This window comes from Pantherophis guttatus, chromosome 6 (genome assembly GCF_059756535.1).
Source record: "Pantherophis guttatus breed Tessera chromosome 6, ASM5975653v1, whole genome shotgun sequence".
NCBI lineage: Eukaryota > Metazoa > Chordata > Lepidosauria > Squamata > Colubridae > Pantherophis > Pantherophis guttatus.
Window position 1 is genome coordinate 53,028,127 of NC_142068.1, and position 24,237 is coordinate 53,052,363.

The following is a 24,237-nucleotide window of genomic DNA, read 5'->3' on the forward strand; positions in this document are numbered from 1 at the left end:
TTCCATAGGTTTCAGCCTATGGATTTGCCCTGCCCATTGTGACTTTGCATTAAATGCTTTTAAAACAGGCTGTTTTCTGTATCACTGAAGCATTGTTGGAGCAAAACAATATTCTTACAATGGGTGCACAAATTATCCTAGATCTGTTACAAATTGTGCAGTTTGTTTTCAATTTATGATTCAAAATTCAGATTGTCAGTAAAGTCAATTTATTATAGAATTCAATTGGATAAAATTGTGAGTATCCATGCACAAAATCCATTAAATCTTTTATCAGTTTGAAGACATCTGATTTGTTTTGTCTCACTGAAGTATTAATCAGTTCATACTGAAACTTTGATTCAGTTAAAATTCCTTTGAACTGAAATTCCAAGTCAAAGATTTTCAAAGCTCTAATTCATATCTAGCTTCAAATTCTTATTCTTATATTCTCAGTTTTGATCTTAAACTTCACAGTTTCAGTTATATTTTCATCCTGACTTCTGCTATCATCCTAGCTATTTAGTTCTGGCTCTATCTTGTATTTGCCTTCTAATTCATCGCATGGTATTTAATCCTGATTTATGAAAGGCAGGCAAATCTATCACTTGCAGTTTTGTTCACTTTCTCATTTTCCAATTTATAAGTTCAGTTTTATTTATGTCTGCATTGGTTTGTTGTAGAATAAACAAAATAGTACACAGTGATGTTTTCATGTTCATTTTTGTTGTGTGTATATGTGTTTCAGTGGTGGGTTTCAAATTTTTTTACTACTGGTTCTATGGGTGTGGCTTGGTGGGCATGGCATGGCTTGGTGGGCATGGCTTGGTGGGCGTGGCAGGGAAAGGATACTGTAAAATCTCCATTCCCTCCCCAGTCCAGGGAAAGATTACTACAAAATCCCCATTTCCTCCCAATCAGCTGGAACTCGGGAATAGATGGGGGCGGGGCCAGTCAGAATTTTTACTACCAGTTCTCTGAACTATTCAAAATTTCCGCTACCGGTTCTCCAGAACTGGTCAGAACCTTCAGAAATCCACCTCTGGTGTGTTTCCCTTTGAATTTTTTCCCTTTTTGTGTTTTTTTTTCCATATGAATTTCATCCAATTTGGATATTTATATGTGAATAAAATATCTATATGAACAAATTCTCCCCGTCTCCCAATTTTACATGCAAAATTACACTTTTTAAAATGTTTTTAATTGTCTGTTATTGTTTTTAATCATGGGGCCAAATTTATATATATCTTTTTAATTGTATTTTAATGTTTGTAGTTTATGCTTTTACTTGGCTGTTCACCGCCCTGAGTCCTCAGGGAGAAGGGCGGTATACAAATTTAAAAATAAATAAATAAATAAATAAATAAATAAATAAATAAATAAATAAATAAATAAATAAATAAATGGAAATTACCTCCGACAGAGATATAAATCTTTGTAATTAGTGTCTCCCATCATCATAATTCTGAATCATGTATTGCTGACACAATTTTCATTTCTTCTTTCTGAATTCTCTTGCACCCTGATACTGATTTTACATTTCATCTCAACATTATTCTTTGGGATCAGTGCAGTTTGAAATAGGACCTCATACAATCTAGCAGATAGTCCTTCACGAAGATCATATTAACTGGCTAATTAGAGGCATGATGGCATTTTTTCCCCCAAAAAAGTATATCATATGCCATATTAACTTTCCATTCCTAATGAAGAGACAAATATTCACCACCACAATGCAAACAAATCTCTGGTGGCTTCACTGTCTCATATTTTGCAATCAGCTTGATTCTTCTCTCCTCTTGAACCACTTTTCCTTGTATTTCAGCAAATAAAAAACAATTGTGTCTTTTCAAGTGCAGAGTGGCAAGCAGATTAATGATTTTTTTTTTTTTATCAGAACACAAAGTCTGATTGGCAAAAAATGCATCTGAAATGCATTCAGCAGAGCCCCCAGTGTACAATAAGGGTAATTATGGAGGAAAAAAGTGGCAGATTTGCCTTCAATCAGTGGGTTAGCATAAGGCTTGAGAAACTTAACTTTAAAATAGGAGGGTCAATATTTTAAGATCAAGTACTGAGCAACTTTTAGGATTCTGAATATAGAACCATTGAATATGTCAGTCCCGATGATAGAAATCAAGAATCAAATTATTGCATTGGGGACAGGAGACATGATTAGGGTAGGAAAATCTATTATTAAAGCTTATTAATCCTCAATAGCATTGCTCAATCATTTTAGAAAACAAACATTGTGTGCTTTAGAAAAGCTACTGATCTGTGTGGGACCAGCCTGGTCTTTTAATGCACTCTTAACTGGAACACTACTTAAAATGCAAAACAGATAGGCCAAAAGTGGGGCTTAAAGTATTTGTTTTGTAATAGCATAATGCATCAATATCAATAAGAGAATTCTAGCATCTGCTATCCTCTCAGAAATACCAATCTTCATTGCAACACTCCCCCTTCCCCAAGATTTTTGGCTATTCACTGCTCAGAGTTTATGTAAGAGAAATCTGTAAGGTACAATAAAACTACTAACCAATGGACTGAATTCCTGAACTGGTATGCTAATTTTTGTGGGGTGTGTCTTCTTCTGTGTGTGTGTTTTAAAACAATGGAGTTTGGATTTGTGGCTGGAAGAGGAACATGAAGATAGGGACTAAGTTTATAAATTTTCAAAATTCATAATTTTTTTATTAAGTTTGGCTAATTTTTATAATTAAAAGTCTAACCATCTAGGTTCTTTTTTATGGCCATCATTTCAATTCCTCATTTCTCCTATGTTATGCATGCACTCAAATTCCTTGTTATTCAAGAATGTCGAACTTCCAGTGTTCCAGATGTCAATAAATTACAACTACCAGTAGCATCAACAAGAAATTGATGAGGGATGCTGAGACTTATAGTTGAGATCTGAGAGAGAGATATTTGTGCCTCAGTTTAAACAAAACTTTTTAAAAGACAGAGATCTTGTGAAAAGACTTTCATATTTTTCAGTGGCTGTCTGTTCTCATTGTCTTTATTGATGCTGTTTAATTCTGCTTCTTGTCTCTTTTAACAGTCTGAAAATCTATTAAATTCCTGGCTGATAATCCTCTCCTCTGCTCTCCTCTCCTCTCTTATTTCAACCAATCTGTACCTATATGCAGTTTGACAGGCTGTTTTCACATTCATCTTTAAAAACATCTTTATTTCCCCAATTCCTTTGGATCTCTATTAATGAGGTTAAGTGATTCCTGGTGTTCTATTTGTCAGCTGAGTGGGAGTCATATGCCAGAAAATAGTTGGCGTTGTTATTCCATTTTAGCTTCATTTGAAATTTGCAAATAAGCAGTTTGTGATTTGTTCCACAACCAGACCTGGTCATGGTTTTGCTGTTATTACTGAACTCTTCTACTGCCCAGAGTCAGGTGCCACATAAATTTGATAGATAGATAATAGATAAGTGTGGGTGTGTTTGTGTGAGTGAGTGAGTGAGAGAGAGGGGGGGAGAGAAAGAGAGAGAGAGAGAGAGAGAGAGAGAGAGAGAGAGGGAGGGAGGGAGAGAGGGAGAGAGGGAGAGAGAGAGAGAAGAGCACAATCAAATTGTTTAGGCATTATTCTAATTGTTATAAATAATCAAGTGGAAAAAAAACTGACAAGTAGTTCTCCTTCTCTCTGAGGCTGTAAATAGTTCAACTAACTTTTCTTCCTTAATATTTGAAACCTTGACATTCCAGAGTGCAACTATAACTAACACATATTGCTTCTATAATCCGTTAATTTCAGATTGAATTGAACATAACATTAATCAATGTCTTCTTTTTCTGGATCAGAGAGGACCAGACCATAAACTTGGATAGCCATCATAAATACAGGAGTGTTCACAAAGACTACGGTACATTATAATCATTCATTCCATTGTACCCAAGTACTGTCCTTTCTACAGTATATCCTTCCTGATTATGAAAGCAACATCATTTCTTCTTTGTTTTTCATGTCCTGAGTAATAAACATGATCTTCTGAGTGAAAGTGTCTAATTCCAATCTATTTCATTACACTGATACCTAAGAATGTCAGGCAATTCATTTAATCTTTCGCTATGCTAAGCTTTCTCACTTTTATGATTCTATGCTCCATATATTACAACATCAGATTTTCCATATGTCTTTGCAGCTTTGGATTTTCTTTTATTGAATGGCAACGCCATCAACTAGGTGAGAAGAAACTTTAATCTAGCTGTGGAATAAACATCTGTAATACTCTGAAAGTTCTTCCTTAGTAGCATGTTGCCTGCCATCTGACCTAAAGGGCCCATCATCCAGCACTACATCATCAATCACTTTATTTTGTTGGTCCATGTGGTTTTCTTGATAAAATATAAGGAGTATTTTACCATTGCTTTCTCCCACACAGTATGAAATTATGCCTTTGCTGTTATTTTCTGAGGCTGTAAATACATTCTGAACTGAACTGCCTTTGTTGTTGATGCTAAAGTGATGCCTCCAGCATCTTCCTATATCTGTTTCGTGATATAGGTGCTTGTTTGGTTTAACTGAGCAGCTGATAAGCTCATACTTTGGGTTTATACACATATTCTCCCAATATATTCTTTGCTTATCCCTTCCAGAAACACAAACTTTCCCACCACTACCACTGCTTTATAGGATGAGGCAGCACAGCCGACATGCGCAGGGAAAGAAGAAATGAATGAACATAATTTTATTATCTTGGCCACTGTCATTATGCATTTTGAATTCACTGTTTGATGTTTTGTTTTGTTCTTTTGATAATCTTTAGTGCATTAGTTGGGAGAAAAAATCCAAGGTCCAATGTTTTATTGGCCAGTTGTGAATCCTAGAACATGCTTCTGAAAATTGGAGCAAAACTGAATAATGTTTTTGATTTTTATTGTGTTTTACTGAAGTAATCAGAAAAATGGGTACGTTAAGTCTATACTTTAGCACACCTATTTGATTTTGGCATTTTTAATCCATCCTGGGAGATCATTTCTACTATGAGGTCCTCTTCAGCCTTGGCCATTGGAACCAAAAACAAGCAAAACTTTCTGCATGCAGATTGTTCTGGAATGAAGTCCAAGTCCTAATTCTACATGTTTGTTTGCTAAAGTGTTTAAACCTTGGGGGTAGAGGGGAAATCCAGAAGACAATGTACAAATAGTATGTTCATTTATAAAAATAGTATATTCAACGATTTAAAATATTGTTAGCTACTTGCCAGTATAGAAATGAAAGGAATAAAATTTTAATAAATAATAAATAAATATTGGTGTTGGCCACTAATAATTTAATTACTCTACTCTGTAAAATAATGACATATGGTTCAACTTTAATTCCTAATTTAAGAAGCTGCTATTCTGAACGTTTCTCTTAAGAAAGCATTCCCTGAAGATACATCTTTTACACAGCTTCATCATCCTCATTTAAAATATTTATTTTCAGTATTGCTTCTTTTTATCTTATTGCATAATGGAATTGGTCCTCTGGGATGTTGCTGGCTTCATCTGAAAATGAAGACAATGTCACAATGCAGCACAAATAGGAACCTCACACATTCAGTGAACACATGTCAGATCAAAGAGCCTGTTTCCATCTAATCTCTATCCAATCTTTGAATATTTAACTAGACTTTGGCACTTTGTTAGCAGTCTGTGCATAGTTCATATCTTCACTTCAATAAGGTGAATATCAGCAATGGATTAGATTCTACCTTTAGCATGTAAAAACTAATTGAATAGAGATGTGAGACTCAAAGCTGAATCCAATATGGCCATGATACAAAACTACAAAAAATATTCAATATAAATTGAATAAATAAATACCTACATATATTTGGTTCCATCTTGCAAGTGGTACAAGTGGCAAAACATGAATTATGATGCAGACTCTCTTCCTTATGTAGTTGTGTGTGATACTGCAATGCAATATGAAAGGAGAGAGTCTGTACCCTTATGTCACAATGCACATATTTTCACTTTAATATCACCATGGCTAGAAACAGATGTTTATGAACTATAGAAATGTACAATTGCTACACAACGCTTGATATATTACTCGCTAAGGAAAAAAATTAAAATATAACATTTTAGATTATGATATTCTATTCCATTGTATTTGTCTATTCCATATTTGTCTTGTTGCTTTTTGTTGTACGTTTGGCTATATTTGAAAAGATAATCATGTATCTTTGGCTTACAATTTTCATCTGTTTAGAACAGAGATAAGGAACAACTTTAGGATACTGTTATTTTCAAATGTGATTTAAGTCTAGCTCTTCAGATATTAACTTCTCAGCAAATATCAATCACATTTAAAAGATTTGGCTTTGTCCCGAACCTGTGGTTCTTAAAAATGAAAAAAAAAATTAAATCCATAAATTATTATTTTTATTATTAGTTTGACTTGAGCAGACAACTAGGTGATAAGATGGAAGAAAATAAAAATATACTATTTGTTCTAGGATCTATTTACCAATCTGCCCAACAGTGATATTTAAAAAGTCAGTATTGCAATACAGTTATTTACTAACCTCATAATCTGTTTGAATGTCTTTCACAAAGAGGCCAATTCCTTATGGAGTCATCTCATAATCAACAAATGAAACCATTCTGTTAAAGTCAGGTACATGTTCAAGTAACAGTGACCTCACTTTACCAATGTGTCTACAAACAGGTCATGCTGCTATTGTTATAATGATTGTGCTGATAGAGACCAGCTGCTTGAGAGGTTTGTTGGGATTAACTGGTAGGAATAAATTAAAGATTATTTCATCTTAAGTGTGCAGTAGGAACTTGGCAGGTTCAGAAAAATCAATTTGTCAATGGAGATTTTTGTTAAATCAATTATGATGGAGGGGATGAAAAATTCCACATATTTTTAACAACAAAGGGAATAAATTATTATGATACTAACAATGTTACTTGGCTCTTAACTATTTCTTAGTGAGACAGTCAATGTGTTGCTTTCAAATAACTTTGAAAGGACATTTCTACCACATAATCTTAACAGCGGTTCATGCTGGCCTTGGCAACGAGAAAAAATAGTCTGTTTTTATTATTTGTCAGCAGCAGCTCACATGCCCTATCATTTGATCAGAAAGAAGTGGATATCTTTTATAATTGCATACAAATGTTCTGAGCCAAGAAAAGCTTGTGAAAAGATAATCTTATTCTTCAGCAGGAGTTTCCAGAAATGTTGATTTTAGGTAGAGAAAAATTGTTCTGTTATGAGCATCATTTTCGGAAAAAGCAGATTTAGAGCTAGGCAGCTTCTCAGGTGGAGTTCATAGGTCAACATTTAAAAGCAATTAACAGAAGCATGTCATAATGTAACAAAGAAATTTTATGAGAATTAATTTGTGACTCCTTTCATAGCACACATTTAGATACTTATTATATTGAGTTGTAGATTCAAACCATTTCCACAGAGATCTAAAACAGCATTAGCCCAAGCCTCTTATAAGTGTGGAAAGTTTACTTATTCAGCATGTATCGATATTGGGACATTCTGGTAAGTTCTTTGGCTTATAGTTTTATAGTAGTTTATTGCATTTGGGAGAGGGCTTTAGGGAAATTTGTATTTAGTTGTATTTGTATAGTGCAATGTTAATGCAGTTTCGGGTTTTCAATTTAATTGTGTAGAATGTGAAGGATGTGTGTTTTTGTTTTCTTTTTTTATAATTTTCTTATGTATGATGTACACTGAAGATGGCATTTAATTTCGTTGTACGAGGTGCAATGACAATAAAGTAAACTTAAACTTATTGATTTTAAGACCCCCCCCCCCAAAAAGTCTAATGAATATAATTAGCTTATGAGAGGGGGAAAGAGATATATGATAATAATGATGATGAAGATGAAGAAGATGATGATGATTTGTCTGCCTGGTTGCTTATTTGCTTGAATACAAAAGACAAAAGTATCATTTAAATGTACCAGCAGATAGAACCAGTTGAAACAACTATAGCAAGCTCACTCTGAAATACTGAACTTGTTTCAACTGGCTCTATCTGCTGGTACATTTAAATGATACTTCTGTCCTCTGTATTCCAGCAGATAAGCAACTTGGCAGACAATTCATCATCATCGTCTTCACCATCATCTCTTTTCTCTCTCTCTCTCTCTCTCTCTCTGTCTCCCTCTCTCCCTCTCTCCCTCTCTCTCTCTCTCTCTCTCTCTCTCTCTCTCTCTCTCTCTCTCTCCTTTAAATTAAACCAGAATAGTTCCAAAGTAAAACATGACAGTCTTGACATTGGCAGGAAATTATGGCATCAAATGCATTTGGTATCAATATGTCAGCTAATTGTGGACATATTGGTACCCACTCAGGTGCCCTTTATAGCTGTGGGATAGTCATTATACAGTATATATTGCTTTCTACAACAGTCTGGCATTTAATCCAAAACACAACATTGTTTAAATTGGACCTTCATAGCATCATTAAATCTAGACTAAAGTTTTCTAATTGGCCCATTGGATTAGCAGCAGCATTCATCTAGAGATTCTATCAAGAGGTTGGTGTAATTTACCCATGCCTCATTAGAAAGCTGATGTCCTAATTGAGCTTTTAATCCGCCAAATAGCTAATGCCAAAGGAGATTTAAGGGGCCCTGTAAGAGTCTCATCTTTATAAGAACAGAAGCAGTTTGCTATCCATCTCACTGCTTATATTATAGGTTCTAATATTAAGATTCTCTCAGTAAACTCCTTCTCCATGTACATGGAGAAACAGAGAAGGCAACATAATTAAATAGCAGATATGGCTGGAATATTTTTTTTTACCCTGTTATAAACCCTTGCAGAGGGACATGATGGCTCAGTGGCAAAGATCCTGAGCTTGTCGATCAAAAGGTCGGCAGTTCAGCGGTTCGAATCCCTTGTGCCGCATAATGGGGTGAGCTCCCGTTACTTGTCCCAGCTTCTGCCAACCTAGCAGTTTGAAAGCACATAAAAAATGCAAGTAGAAAAATAGGGACTACCTTTGGGAAGATAACAGTGTTCTGTGCGCCTTTGGCATTTAGTCATGCCGGCCAAATGACCACGGAGATGTCTTCAGACAGCACTGGCTCTTCGGCTTTGAAACAGAGATGAGCACTGCCCCCTAGAGTTGGGAACGACTAGCACATATGTGCGAGGGGAGCCTTTATCTTTTAATCCCTTGCAGTTATCATTCATGTCTCATCATGAATCAACACCAGCTCAGAATCAACATTTTAAAAAGAAATTCCACTAGAAGAGTAGAAAAACAATAACATAATTGAACAAAGATTTTATCTGAGGTGCATGAGCCTAGATTTCAAATATGTATTTTGGCTTTCTTTCCGTTCTGCCTCTAGACTAATGCAAAGCAGCAGGCAAATATTTGCTTAACAAGGGGATAGAAGGATGGTCATGAATGAGCAGCATGTGGTCCTACTTTACAAATATTCATTTCTAGTTACTAGATATATAAACAAGCAAATGAGAACATGGACAATTGGAAAGGAGAACAAATAACGATAAAGAAGAATGCACTATTAAACCTCCTTGGCATACACAACAAAAATTACAGAGGAAAAACTACAAAAAAAGTGCTGAGATCAGAGATGAAATGCTCCCGGTTCGGTTTGGATCGGATCGCCCGATCTGGTAGCAATGGCAGCGGGTGGTTCGGAGAACCAGTAGCAAAAATCCCTGCCCACTCCCCCATGCCCAGCTGAGCCACGCGATCATCAGAAGCTTTTTTTTTTTTTACTTTTAAAAGCATTTTTTCTACTACCTCTTTGGCCAAAAAAAGTTTTTACAAGTAAAAAAAAAAGTCTTTGATGATCGCGCGGTTCAGCTGGGATCATCAGAGTTTTTAAAGGCATTTTTTTCTACAACCTCTTCACCGAAGAGGTTGTAGAAAAAAATGCCTTTAAAAGCTCTGATGATCCCAGCTGAGTTGCCTGATCGTCAGAGGCTTTTAAAAGCATTTTTTCTGCAACCTCTTAAGGTTGTAGAAAAAATGCTTTTAAAAGTAAAAAAAAAAAAGTTGGCCACACCCACCAGTCACATTACCCCCCCCCCCACAAGCCATGTCCACAGAACTGGTAGTAACAAATTTTACATTTCACTACTGGCTGAGATCCAAATGTATATAAAATTACTTTTTTCATTGTCAAAAAGACTGGTTTTCAATCACAAAAATGTGGGTAATAATCAAAGTCACAGAGCAGAGCTTGTTAGCTTGTGGTTAGTATTTATTAGGGAAGAGACTCACTGCAGAGAAAAGCTGTTAAGGAAGTTAAGAACTGCACAATTTTTCATTTTAAGGCCTATTGGATGAGGACATGAGGACAAAAAGAAAAACGTCTCCTTCTTTTGCCAGATGTATGGTAACCCTATTTTAGCTTTCTAATGTCTAGGCCAAACAGAAGGGAAACTAAAATATATGTAGATCTATTAAGTTGGAGAAGACCATTTAAAAGTGCTGAAGGTAGAAGACAAAATTCTGCAAAATACCTCTTTCCATTAAAAGAAATGAAATTTCTACCTTGAAAATAAGAATGTATGCATACGAATGGGATAAGAGTTTTTCCTGCTTATGTTTGTTGCCTCTGTGCAGAGTTCTCTGCAGAAGACCCCAAGAATTGGGAAAAAAAACAAAAACACAAATGACAAAAGTTAGTTTAGACAAATGTTTTGTGGGATAAAGCAATGAAAGCAGAGAAGGCTATATATGTAGTTTGTTTTAAAGTTTGGTTGATCCTTTCCAAAATGGATACAATAATTCCACCTAGACTAATGTATAAACTTATGGATCTTGGGCTTTCTTATTCAATTTGCCTTTGGATTATGGATTTCCTGTCTGGCTGCTCTCAGAGGGTCAGATTAGGTAATCATATCTCTTCAGCCCTTATTCTTAACACTGGTACACCACAGGGTTGTTTGTTGAGTCTCTTACTCTATACTCTTTATGTGTAGGACTGCATTTCCACTCACGCTAGTAATACTATTATTAAATTTGCAGATGATACAACAGTGGTGGGACTGATCTCCGGAGGGGATAAGTCTGCCTATCGAGATGAGGTGGACCGATTGCTTTCATGATGTGGAGACAATAACTTGGTCCTTAACACAAATAAGACCAAGGAGCTTATAGTGGACTATAGAAGGAATAGATCAGACATCCAGTCCTTGCTTATCAATGGAGACCGAGTGGAGCAAGTGACCAGTTTTAAGTTTCTGGCTGTGTTATCATAAAAGAGGACCTGACCTGGGGCACTCACATTGCAGCACTGGTCAAAAGGGCCCAGCAGAGATTATACTACCTGTGACTTCTCAGGAAACAACAACTGAATGAAAAACTGCTGGTAGCCTTCTACTGCTGCACCATAGAAAATATTTTAACTTACTGCATCTGTGTATGGTTTGCAAATTGCACAGTGGCAGATAGGACAGCATTCCAGAGAGTCAACATCATTGTCCAGAGGATCATTGGTTGATCCTCTTTGGAAGAGCTTTATAGCTCCTGCTGCCTTAAGAAAGTTCAAACTACCTAAGAAAGTTCCTACTACCACAAGCAGCCTCCCACCGGCCGGTACGCTCTCATAGAGAGGGGCTCCTCCAGGTGCCGTCAGCCAAACAATGTCGACTGGCGGCCCCCAGGGGGAGGGCCTTCTCTGTGGGGGCACCCACTATCTGAAATGAGCTCCCCACAGAGATACGGAGGATCCCGGATCTGCGCACTTTTCCCCGTGCTCTTAAGACCCTCCTATTCCAGCAAGCCGGCCTGGCCTAATTTTCTCCCCTGTTTTAAAATTCTTTTAAATCGAAATTTTAATTTGTTTTAAATTATTGGGATTTTTAATTGTCTTGAGCTAAATTATTTAATCTGGTTTTAATTATGGTTTTAACTTTTGTATCTATGTATTTTATTTTGTGCCTGTTCACTGCCCTGAGTCTTTCGGGAGTAGGGCGGTATATAAATTTAATAAAAGAAAGAAGAAAGAAAGAAACATTCTTAAAGATCCATCTCATCCTGGGCACCCTTTTTTGGAACTATTACCATCTGGCAGACAGTACAGGATAATAAAAACAAGGACAAATAGGCTGAAAAACAGCTTCTATCCCAGGTCAAAAACCATATTGAATTCTATGGTATAGCTCAATATCGAGTTTTCAATTTCAATTATATAGAATGTAAATGATTTATGTTTGTATTTTTATTTTTATAGTTATCATGTACATTGAAGACGGCATTTAATTTCATTGTACCATGTGCAATGACAATAAACTAAACTAAACTTCAAATATGTCAACATCAGTTAACCTATCATTCTCTAACATGACTTATTGCTTTGAAATTCTTGTTATACATGTAGATCATTTCCTAACTATCTGATAATATAGAAAAATCAAGATTCTGTTAACTTAATCTGCATGATTTGGTGTCTTGAGTTATGGAAGATTTCTCAAGACAGGATCTACCTACAGTTTTTATTAAATTTATTAAATTTTGGATTCGCCAGGCCCTGATTTACAAATACTTGTCAGACACTCTTCTGGAAGATGTTAGGATGGTTAAACAGTAGATTTTATGTTTGATAAGCAACATCCATCACTATATGTGGCAACCAACAAATAAGACTAAAAAAATTCCTATGATGAAACCAATAAGTATTTCTGGGAAGAGGAAATCACTCTCTCTACAAAGTCAATTATGAGCTCTGAGATAACATGCCTTTTAAAGCTAGAGTGCTTTTCCTGAGTTTCTTCATTTACTGTCACATCTGATTAAAAGATGGATAATTCCACAAAATGTATTTAAAAAAATAATAAAGAATAAAATCAGAATGCGTTTATTATCAATTTTGATCAAAATAACTATGATTTGCACAAGTAAACCGAGAACAGAATTTCAATTTATGACAGCCATTGCCCAGCAAACAAATGCAAAATAAGGAAAGAAAGACCAAAACTCAAACCCAAATCCACACCCATAAGGAAATATTGTAGAGCACCAAGACTTATTTTTAAATGTAGATTCCCTGTTGCAATTTTGAAGCTAGACAATAAAGCGTCACAGCATTACATGCTACTATATGTTGTATTACATATTACAAAGAAGACCTTGTTTGCGAGAAAGAAATAAACATAGAAGTCATTTAACAGTCAAAGACTGATAACTGAACAGGAATAATTGGGAACCTTGACAAAAAATAACACACAAGAACATCTTTTATAAATGTGATAACTAGTTCACCAGAATAAACTTCTGTGATATCATCACACAAACCTCTCCACAAATAAATATATAGGCAGTTGCTAAGGTGTTAACCATGCAAACAATAAGTGTCATTTGTTTGTAAATGTTGCACAATGTAGAACCAATCCAGTGAACACAGAAGATATTGCAGAATACTCAATTTGTATAGTGAAAAAATAGTAGTTTTCATATAAATGTAATTTCATTGAAACTATAATCATAGTAGAAGCAATAATTTTTGAAAAAGAATGAAACTCATGAGATTCAGGTACAAACAGCCCTAGGTGTCAAATCAGAATGTGCTGTAATTTAAGAAATATCAATATTTCTTAAATATCAATATGGAAAAGTATTTTGATTTGCTGCTTCCAGTGCCACATAATGCACTGCTTGATAGAGTAATATGGATCATTTGTCTCAGTGACTGGAACACTCTAAGTCCGTGATGGCGAACCTATGGCATGCATGCCACAGGTTGCACACATAGGCATATCAGTGGCCACGCCAGCTCAGCTCTGGCACACATGTGCACGCTGGCCAGCTGATTTTTGGGCCTTCTGTGCCCACCAGAAGTAGGGAAACAGGCTGTTTCTTGCCTCTGGAGGGCCTGGGGAAGGCCTGTTTTTCTTTCTCACCTGGCTCCAGATCCTCTCTATGCATCTGGGGAGGGTGAAAACAGCCTTCCCCACCCCCTTGGAGGCCCTCCGGAGGCCTGAAATGACCCATTTCCCAACTCTCAGTTGGACAGGAAATGACGTTTTTTGCTGTCCCCAGCTTCCAGAGACTCTTAAAGAGGCTCTGGAGCTGGGGACAGCAAAAAGCGTCACTTTATCAAATGTTAGGGCCCTGATATGTTACACTTTCTCCTAGAGTAACTCATGTTATACCTCTGCACCATGAACTGCATTCAAGGTCCTTTAAAAGCCCTTCATGACATAGGACCTGGTAATCTGACGGACTGTCTGTGCTCAATATCATCAGTCCATCCCACTACAGCTGCAGAATGGGGAAGTTGCAGGTATAAGGCTATTAGTGTTCCTTCAGAATCTCAAAAGAAAAGAGGTGAAATGCCTATGCAGTTTGAAGCTTTGATTACTCAGTCCTTACCATTCACCATATTGTATATTCTAATGGTATTAATTTCACCATTTCTGTGCAGGGGGCTTTCATATTTTTATAGCATCACTAGTCTTCATTATAGTGGTCTAAATCATGTCCTTATTACTATTATTTTTGCAAAATGGTGGTTGGATTACTGTACCTGACACTCTAAATTAGTGGTGGGGAAATAATCTTTGGCATGTGACAACATCTGGCTAATGAATATGGAACATGGTGGTTGACTCTTAGTGAACGATATAACTATATGAAGTCATTTTGTGATTCTTAAGTGGAAGGATTGTGTTTCCTAAAACTGTAGAGTATTAAACTAAAGGAAAAGGATTATGGTAGAAGTATTAGACTTGATATATGTGGCATGTTACATCCCTTGTTGGTTCTTATTGTGCATAGCATAAAACCAGTCTGTAAGAACCATCCAATATTATGCTAGACTCCTTTGGCATGATGCCTGAAAATAAGGAAAAATATTTTGGGTCTGTTCTGCTTGAATGTAGTCTGTTTTCTTATGTATATCGTTGTACAATATTTTTGAAATAATATAGAAAACCCAAAATATAATCAAACATCCTGAAAGAGTGCTGCAGTTAAATTGATGATATTGAAATGTGATGTAGGGTTTTCTTTGTGCTGATTAAAGAGATAAATAAGTGGAAGATGGGAGATTTTGTTTTAAAAAATTAGAGCTAAAATGTCTTAAGGCTGCTGGTAATGGACCCAGTGATCTTTTTACAGTTGTTAATGGATATCTAATTGGGATTTATTTCAATGGAGTTTGGGGGCCTTCAGATCATTTAAGCACCGAGGGAATGTTTTAGCCCAGGGGATCAACATGATCTCTCTAAAGGTCATGTTTGAAGAATAAAATTAAAAGATATGACTTATAGTCAAAATTCATTGCCATTTAGAAACACCTACAGAAACAAGGCAATTTCCTTTTAACTCAAAGAACAGCATTTCTAATATCAAACCCCTCCCTTCCCAAAAAAAGAAATAGAAGTAAATGAATAATATTTGATACCGTTAGGATTCAGAAATGTTATATGCTGTGTTTTTCTGTGTAGTAATACTCAGTCCTATGCATATCAAGTAAAAGACCTCAAGGAGGTTTCAGTTTTCTAGTTGGCAGTTTTCAGACAGTGATTAGAATGTGGTATTCTAGGCTAACTCTGCCCACAGCCAGGAGTTCGATTCTGACTAGGTTAAGGTTAACTCAACCTTCCATCTTTCCGAGGTTGGTAAAATGAGGACCCAGATTGTTGGGGGCTGATTGATGCTGACTCTTTAAACCCATAGAGAGGGCTGTAAAGCACTGTGAAGCGGTATATAAGTCTAAGAGCTATTGCTATGAAGCCATAATTCCAGGCAACAATGCAGAGAAACAAAGCAAGCAGTTCTCCATTATTCTTGTTGCATACCTGGCACTTCTTTTCTTGGAGGTCAGCATTTTATATGTCACATGGCCATTTCAGTTGCACTATTAGTCAGCCTGTTTATTAAATTATATGCCACCAATCTTCCCGATAAGGTGACTCTGGACAGCTTACAGCTCATTAAAAAATAAATAGAAAAGTAAACTTTCTAAACTTTTTAAAACTACACAGATTAATTTAAGAATGATGCAAAAAAACAGAAGCAAGAGATAGATGACATGTCTTCTTACTCCATAAATCAGCTAGTGGTGAGTGCACCTTTTGGGCCCTCAAGCCAACCAGCAATTGTGGTTCCCAATATTAAAAACTGATTGAACTGTGTAACTACTTTCACTATGAATGATGAATTGCTGTCTTGTTTTGCTGCTAGTAAAAACAACCCAAATCAAGTCTTGTTTTGATAATTTGTATAACTTTCCTAATATCATTCTGTCAATATCATTATTTTCTGTCTAACTCTGTGTTCCTTATATGGTAACTTATGATGTTTGCTTCCCCACTTCGATTCATATCATTTTATTGAGCTGGGAAATGATACCAGGATAATGAGCCAGATTAATGGACTAAAGTTATTCTTAGAAATAATATTAATGGGGGATCATAGCCCACTACACTGAAAATGTGCTTACCTACCCAAGAAAAATGCAAAAAAAAAAATAGTTCCTGTTTAGAATATTATAATTAAAATTAACAATTCCAGTAAGTGTGCTTAAAGTAATAGTTTACATTATTCTCTGTATCTTTGTTAGGCTTATGTTTTACACAATCTGTGCACGTGTAGTCCTTGACCTACAACCACAACTGAGCCCAGTTGTTAAGTGAATTTTGCTCCCATTTTTCAACCTTTCTTGTCACAGTTGTTAAGTGAATCACTACAGTTGTTAAATTAGTAACGTGGTTGTTAAGTGAATCTGGATTCCCCATTGACTTTGCTTGTCAGAGGGTCGCAAAATGTGATACTGCAACAGTCATAAGTCGCTTTTTTCAGTGCTGCTGTAACTTCGAATGATCACTAAAACAAATGGTTATAAGTCGAGGACTACCTGTATACATTTCACCTTAATATTGTATTCTGTCTGTATTTAGTTATTCAAGTTATATAGCTGCGCATATCAGCAAATTATTCCAAGCGAACAAATTTAATGTAAATTTTAAAAAAAATTCCATCATATATACAGAATTAAAAATACACTGCAGCTGAGTATAATATATATCTAGGATTGCTCTTATTGCATATGCCCGCTTAAGTGCTTGATGAAACCTATCAGTTCATGACTTCTAAATGAACAAAAGGGAAAATACTATCGTTTTTTACAATACAGTATAAAACAGGAAAAGAGGAGGTGCTCTTTCAAACTCCTTAATACTGTATGCTGATTTGATGAAAGACATTGGCAGCTATCCAATTCGTATATGAGAAGTATAATCTGCACAGAGAAAGAGACAATAAAAGTATTTTTGTAAACAAAAACAGCTTATTTGCTTCTACGACTAAAATTAAAGTCTTTTTATGGGCTAAAATATTATTATTTAAAAAAATAATAATAAAAGGGTTCCATTTGCAATTGGATGAATTGTGCAACTACCTATTTTGTAATTGAATAACTTATTATACAGTAATGACCGATGGGAGCCTTTTAAAGTCTGGCGTTTGACTGCTGTTTTCTTTTGACTTGGATGTATTTCAGCTTCAGTGTTATATAATTTCATCCTTTCAAAAAATTTACACATAAACTGCATTTTAACTCTGTCAGCTTGTTTCCTGATTAGTCATGTCTCGAGAGCATGGTAAACATTTCTTGCTGCCTTAGAGTTAAGCTGATCTGTCCGTTCCACCTTCAGAGAGTTAGCAGGCATGAATAAAACAATTGTGCTATTGTAAAGCACAGTTTAAAGATGGCCAATTCTGGAAGTGAAATCTAGAAAACAAGTTGATATATTGCGTTATTTTTCTTTCAGAAACTTAGTTCTAAAATGGGCTGAATTTTGCAGGGATTAAAAAAAGCGAGAAAGAAAATCACAGAAATAGAAAACTAGGAATTTTATCTTATTTACATCATCTTTTCTTTCCCTGTTGAACTCTAAAAAAGATGCTGTGAATGATGACAGATTTTCACTGTCTGTTATCTAAGGGATTTTTGTAGATTAGTCTGATGATAGCAAGATTTGCATTGTCTAAATTTAATAAATAAAATTAGACTGAATCCTTCTAAATGCAGAACACACAACTCCAATGGAAAAGTATCAGTTTTATTAGTTTTTTTCAATTCAAACCTTTATTGTCAGAGTACAACATGTGTACAATGAGATTGTACACATGTTGTACAATCCGCCCAACACAATACAACTCACAGTGAAAGACAAAAAGAAAATCCCTAGCCCAGTGAATCCTACTAACAAACACTCAGTCCTACTGCACCCGGTGAACTTATTGCATGTCGTGCTTGCCCCGCAAGTCAATCATACTATGTTTTTGTAGAGTTATTTTTCATTCAGGAGTGTGGATAAAAACTGTTCTTCAGCCTGTTTGTGTGGCTGCCTATGCTTCTATATCTCCTTCCAGATGGTAGGAGAATAAAGAAGATCTGACCAGGGTGTGAGTCATCACTGGTAGCATCATTCTTCCAATAAATTGTCTCTCATTTCTTGTCATGTGTATTAGGTACTCATATTGAAAAGTAAGAATAACACCAGGACTAGATTATTACTATTTCACTAGTGAGCTTTAGCCTAAGCACAAAAAAGCAATTTGTTTCATAGACTTGCATGGGAGATGACAATGTTGTAATAGTATTTTCAGCCCCCAGTAGTATTTTGTGGTTTTCTTAAGGTAACAACTTTTAAATCCTTGAACTTGGCCATAGATAAAATCCTTCTCTGGTTACCAAAAGAGGCTGAAACTCAATTCATTTGGATAATTGTATATTTGAATTATTAAAAGTTTGACTACTTTTCATTCATTATGGGTTCAAACAAAATTTAATTTTCTTCTCTCACAAACCTCTTTTTCCATCTTCCTTTCTAAATAATATTTAAAAAAAAAAATTCTATGTCCTTGAATAGGAATGTTCCTAATATATCCCAAATAAATATTCAGTGCTTATTCTCTCAGCCCATTATCTAATGATACAGGAAGGTTTATTCCAAGATGTTGGATTTATTTAGCTGCAAGCTAAAGTAGATTGGCCGCAAGTGAGTTTTTTTGAATGAATAATTAAACCCACTCCCTACAAGTTTCATAGTGCTGTATATGAGTAAATAAACAAACAAACAAACAACAAACAAATATTAAAAATATATTGGTGATTCTTGCAATTAACTATTTAGCGTGTGTGTGTGTGTGTGTGTGTGTGTGTGTTAGAGAGTGAGAGAGACAGAGAGAGAATAGAGGTTGTTTTATTTAATGTATCTCATTTTTGAAGAAGTATTTCAAACTAAGTGGCACCTGAATAAGAATAAGAGCTCAGAAGCAAAAGAATTCGGTGATAAAAGAGATGCTTTCATTTAATGCTCCAGGCATCAAGTGTAAAGAAGCCAAAGTGAATGTACGAGCATCAGAGTCTATCACTGAGGGTGGGAGAGTGGGCAGGCAACAGCTAATGCTGTGTCTGACTCTACATAAACATTTAAATCCAACCATCTGAATAACAATTTAGGACATAAAAGTAAGGTGAAATGAAATTCAGAGAAACAAATGTCCAGTTTAATCACAATTAAACAAGAGAGAGATATTATAAAACAGCAAATGAGGAAAACAAAGAAGGCAGGGGAGAAAATCACAGGGGCTCAGTCCTTTGATTTGGTTAGATAACATAGCACTTTGTGGAATCAAGCTTACATTTTCAATCAAGTCCTTTGCTTTCTAAACCAACTGGGATTTAAAAAAGATCTTTCTACATGATACCTTTTCCTACAAAACTTTTACAGTACTTACCCATCTGCTTGCCCATTGCAGTGTCATGCTTGAAAATGGATGATTGTCTGCTCTGCTACCTTCTGTCCTAGCCTAGACCTCCTGTGAAATGATAGATAATAATTATCAAGGCAACATAGCAATGGATGATGAGCTTGGGTCTAGCAGAAATTATAATCCAACATATTTGAAGAACACCAACTCAGCGAGGGCTTTTGACAGTCCTAATGATCCCTTCATTATATGAATATTTAAAATTATTCAATGGATTCCTATTTGATAATCCACAAGATATACTCTATATTTCCCCCAAAATTCCCTTCTGCTAATATGTGTCAAAATGTGAAGTTCCATTATTGGGTGTTCCACAATTAATGATAACTGAAAGTAATTTTAGCTGTGAGATTTCTCCTGGTATAGTGAGCTGAACTGGAACAATAGCAAAGATTACAGAGATTAAACTTTGTCTCCCACCCATATTTTATTTGGCATTATCCATTCAACCCACACTTATTGTTGTTAGTGGGTGGTGTTATTGTTCTATTTTATTCAACGATATTGCTTTGCTATATATAGTTTCTCTTGTTTTTGATGAACAGTTCTTCGGTTTCTTCATAGTGCTTAAACACAAACCAGCTGCCCTTTCTAGATTAGTTATAATTAAAATTCATATTGTAATGTGTCCTCAAAGTTGGCTCCCAATATACCAGGCACAGTGTAACAGACCATCTTCTAGCCTGAAATTAAATATTTTCATCAAGCAATATTACTTGATTGTACTAACACTGTTTCATTTCAAATAAAGTATAGTTCCCTGTCAAAACAAAAAATAATAAGAAAGTACCTTCTGACAAGATTTCAGTTTTGTGATCTCCGGATTGACCAATTTTTTTCGTTATAATAGTTGAAAATTCTCAACAATCTTAACAATCGAAACTGGGTATAATAGGAAACTCTTTGTCTACAAAGGTATCTCCAATTTTCTGGGCCATAAAGCCCAATAATATAATTGTGATTTATGAATAAAACTTTTGCTTTTTTCTTTATCAAACATTCAAGAAAACAGATAATACCTCATATCTTTTCTCTGGAGAAAATAGAGGAAATAGTATTATAGCCTCAAACCACCATGAACCATGGTGACGCAGTGGTTAGAGTGCAGTACTGCAGGCTATGACTGCCGACTGCCTGCAATTTGGCAGTTCAAATCTCACCAGGCTCAAGGTTGACTCAGCCTTCCATCCTTTTGAGGTGGGTAAAGTGAGGATTGTTGGGGACAATATGCTGACTCTGTAAAATTGCTTAGAGAGGGCTGTAAAGCACTGTGAAGCAGTATATAAGTTTAAGTGCTACTGCTATTGCTACATACTGTAGAATATTTTCACATGATTTTGATCAGGGATAGGCAATTTTGCTCAAAGATTAGAATTTCAGTCTCATGAACACAAGGTAACATGTCCAAAAGGAAGGATTCTGGGAGTTTAGGTCCCAAATAGCTGAACTGCGTTAAATTCTTATCCTTAATTTAGATTTTATATACTTGATATTGGCTTTGTTGGCTGATAGCTTAATATTTGCAATTTGCTCCTGCATAGAGATTTATTTCTCTAAATGTATACCAAAGTGAATAGGCTTGAATTACATAATGTTGTGAGAATAAATGGAATGTTTAACACACAGTTCAGTATTATATGCATGAAAGTATGTCATGCATTTAAGAAGGCAGTTTGTGCAATAAATAATAACTTTTCTTCAACGAAGTGTTCATTGATCACAGAGAATCTTTTATCATTGGGTATAAGAGTGAAGTGGATGTGTAGTCAATGGCTGGGTTTGCAGATCATAGTAACACATAATGTAGTTATAAAATCAATTGTTGATTTCTTTAGTATGGCAAGGTATTAATCTTCTCATTGTTCCCACCATCCATCTCCTTCCACTTACGACTGTATGTAACTTTGTTGCTTGTATCCTTACGATTTATATTGATATTGTTTCCTGATTGCTTATTTGTACCCTATGACTATCATTAAGAGATTCTTGATGAACATATATTTTCTTTTATGTACACTGAGAGCATATGCACAAAGACAAATTCCTTGTGTGTCCAATCACACTTGGCCAATAAAAAAATCTATTTTATTCTATTCTATCTGGTTGTTGACCCATCTGGTTTATCGTTAGCAGCAAGAACAATCCTTTGCTGAGGATATTCATGAAATCCTAAAGATTAAAGCTCACATTACAGCAACAAGGAGACTAATAAATCAATCATAATTATACTACCACATTCAAAAATAAAAGCATGAAAATGCTACCTCATTTAGGCTGTATGAAATTTAGTTGACTCACTAAGTAACACTGAAAGAAGTTTAGATTTAATCATGTGTTGCAAATCAAGTTTTCCACCTTGTTAGCTGGAGATCATCCTTGCTTTTATTTAAACCTTGTACTTACCTCAGCTTCATTTAAGAATACCATGTGAACATTTTTGTTTAATGTGCCATCATGTTTCCTCTTTAGCTAAGTTGGAAATCAACGTATCTTGCAAGGTTTCTTTCTTTTTTCCCCTCTAGTCACTTTTAGTCACGATTATCTTTTTATATTAAAGTGAACAGATGCTTTTAGTGGTGATGCTTAAACTGGAATGTTTTTCTCCTTTGGAGATTCTTCCTGCCAGTGATTAATTTACATTTTTTTTTTGTTTTGAAATCTTTTAGACAGTCCTTTGTTGATGCCTCTGTGTTCATTTTGTCTTATTCTGTTTTCAGGTCACATATGAGCAGGTTTTTCAAACGGCAATTTAAGAAGACAGAATAAATCTGGTGACATCTGCCAATCAGTTTCACACACCATCTTATTTATCTCAAGCATTTTTGTAATCCTTATCTCCTCCTATTTAGTGAACCAGATATGAGAGTCACTTTTTTATGAGCCTGTTGCTAGACTAAAGAATACATTTGAAATTCTTTTGGAGAAGATGAGATGGTGCCATCATAGCACCAAGCCATTCTTTCATATCCTGCCCTGTCATTATTATGTGCCATACCTCTGGCTTCCAGTCACATCTTTCTCCTGCTCCTGAGCCAAATTTTTAGCCTTTTGGCTGATCTTTGACAGGCCAAAGTTCAACATTAAACTGAAATCACAAAGACATGCAAAATCCTTGAGAGGCATAATTGAAAGGATGATGTCCATTTCATTTAGTTATCCATCTACATGCTTCCTTGCTCCTTCTCAATTTGCATTCGAGTTGCCAGTTATAAAAACAACCTGTTTCAACTGGGTTCCTTTCCAGAATCATCAATTTGTCAAATTCAAAGTCAGATGCATAAATTTAAAGCTTTATATCTTACTAGACAACCCATGATCCATTGGGTCATTGCTTCAGAGATATTTTCTTATGTAAACAGAAAAACAAAATGAACATAGGTGAGCAAAACAGCAATGGGAGGAGGAGTGACTTCTGACCTCAATGGCTTTCCTATTGAGTTTCCTTGTTTGTTTGTTTATTCATGTCCTAAGTATCACTATTAAAATAAGGCATGCCTTATGACATAAAATTTGAAATATAATACTGGATTTTGTAAACTTGATATTGGCTTTCTAGCTGCTAGCAATAATATTTGCAACTCACTTCCATAAAATACAAGATTAAAATATGTAAAACTTAAACAGATCTTGCCCAGAAACTAGCAACATTGTGTTCTGTCATGCTGCCATGAAGTCCTCAAGTGTACACTGATTGGGACACAAAGGGCAGGTATACTGTACATATTGTTATTGTCTGCATGTCACCACAATTGCAAAGAACAGGATCCCATGGGATAGCCCCATTTGTTCAGAGTGTCTCTGAATCTTGTACTTGAGCACAGTCTATTCAACAATCAATCCTTCCTTCCTTCCTTCTTTCCTCCCTCATTCCCAGTTAAAGGTCATGACAATGAGAGTTTTAGTAGGATATAGATTACTGAATGTCCAGGTAAATTCAAAAATTGCTGAGATTATTTGACTTGTGAACCTAATTGGATGACATTTGTAGTCTCAAAAGACCTGGCTTAAGAATCAACTTGTAAAATTTTAATCACATAGGTGCAGAGGTTTCAGTACAAAATCCTTTCAATTCTGGTCTAAAACTAAATTAAAAACTCTACATGTCTGTAGATGCTTTTCCAGCAAATTTGACTTATGTTATATGCCAATTCTAATCATACCTCTCTGCAAAGCAGAAATAGATGGAGAATATTGCAAGGGAAATTTTTATTTTAAAACAAAAATGTTATTAAATCAAACAAATCACAAAAAATTATATGCAGAGAAGTGTAACAATTGTTCTTGTTAGTTGCGAAGTCATGTCCGATGCATTGCGACCCATGGACAACGTTCCTCAAGCCTTCCTGTCCTCTACCATCCCTCGGAGACCTTTTAAGCTCATGCCGACTGCTTCAGTGACTCCATCCAGCCACTTCGTTTTCTGTCATCCCCTTCTTCTTTTGCCCTCAATTGTTCCTAGCATCAGGCTCTTCTTCAGTGAGTCCTTTCTTCTCATTAAGTGGCCAAAGTATT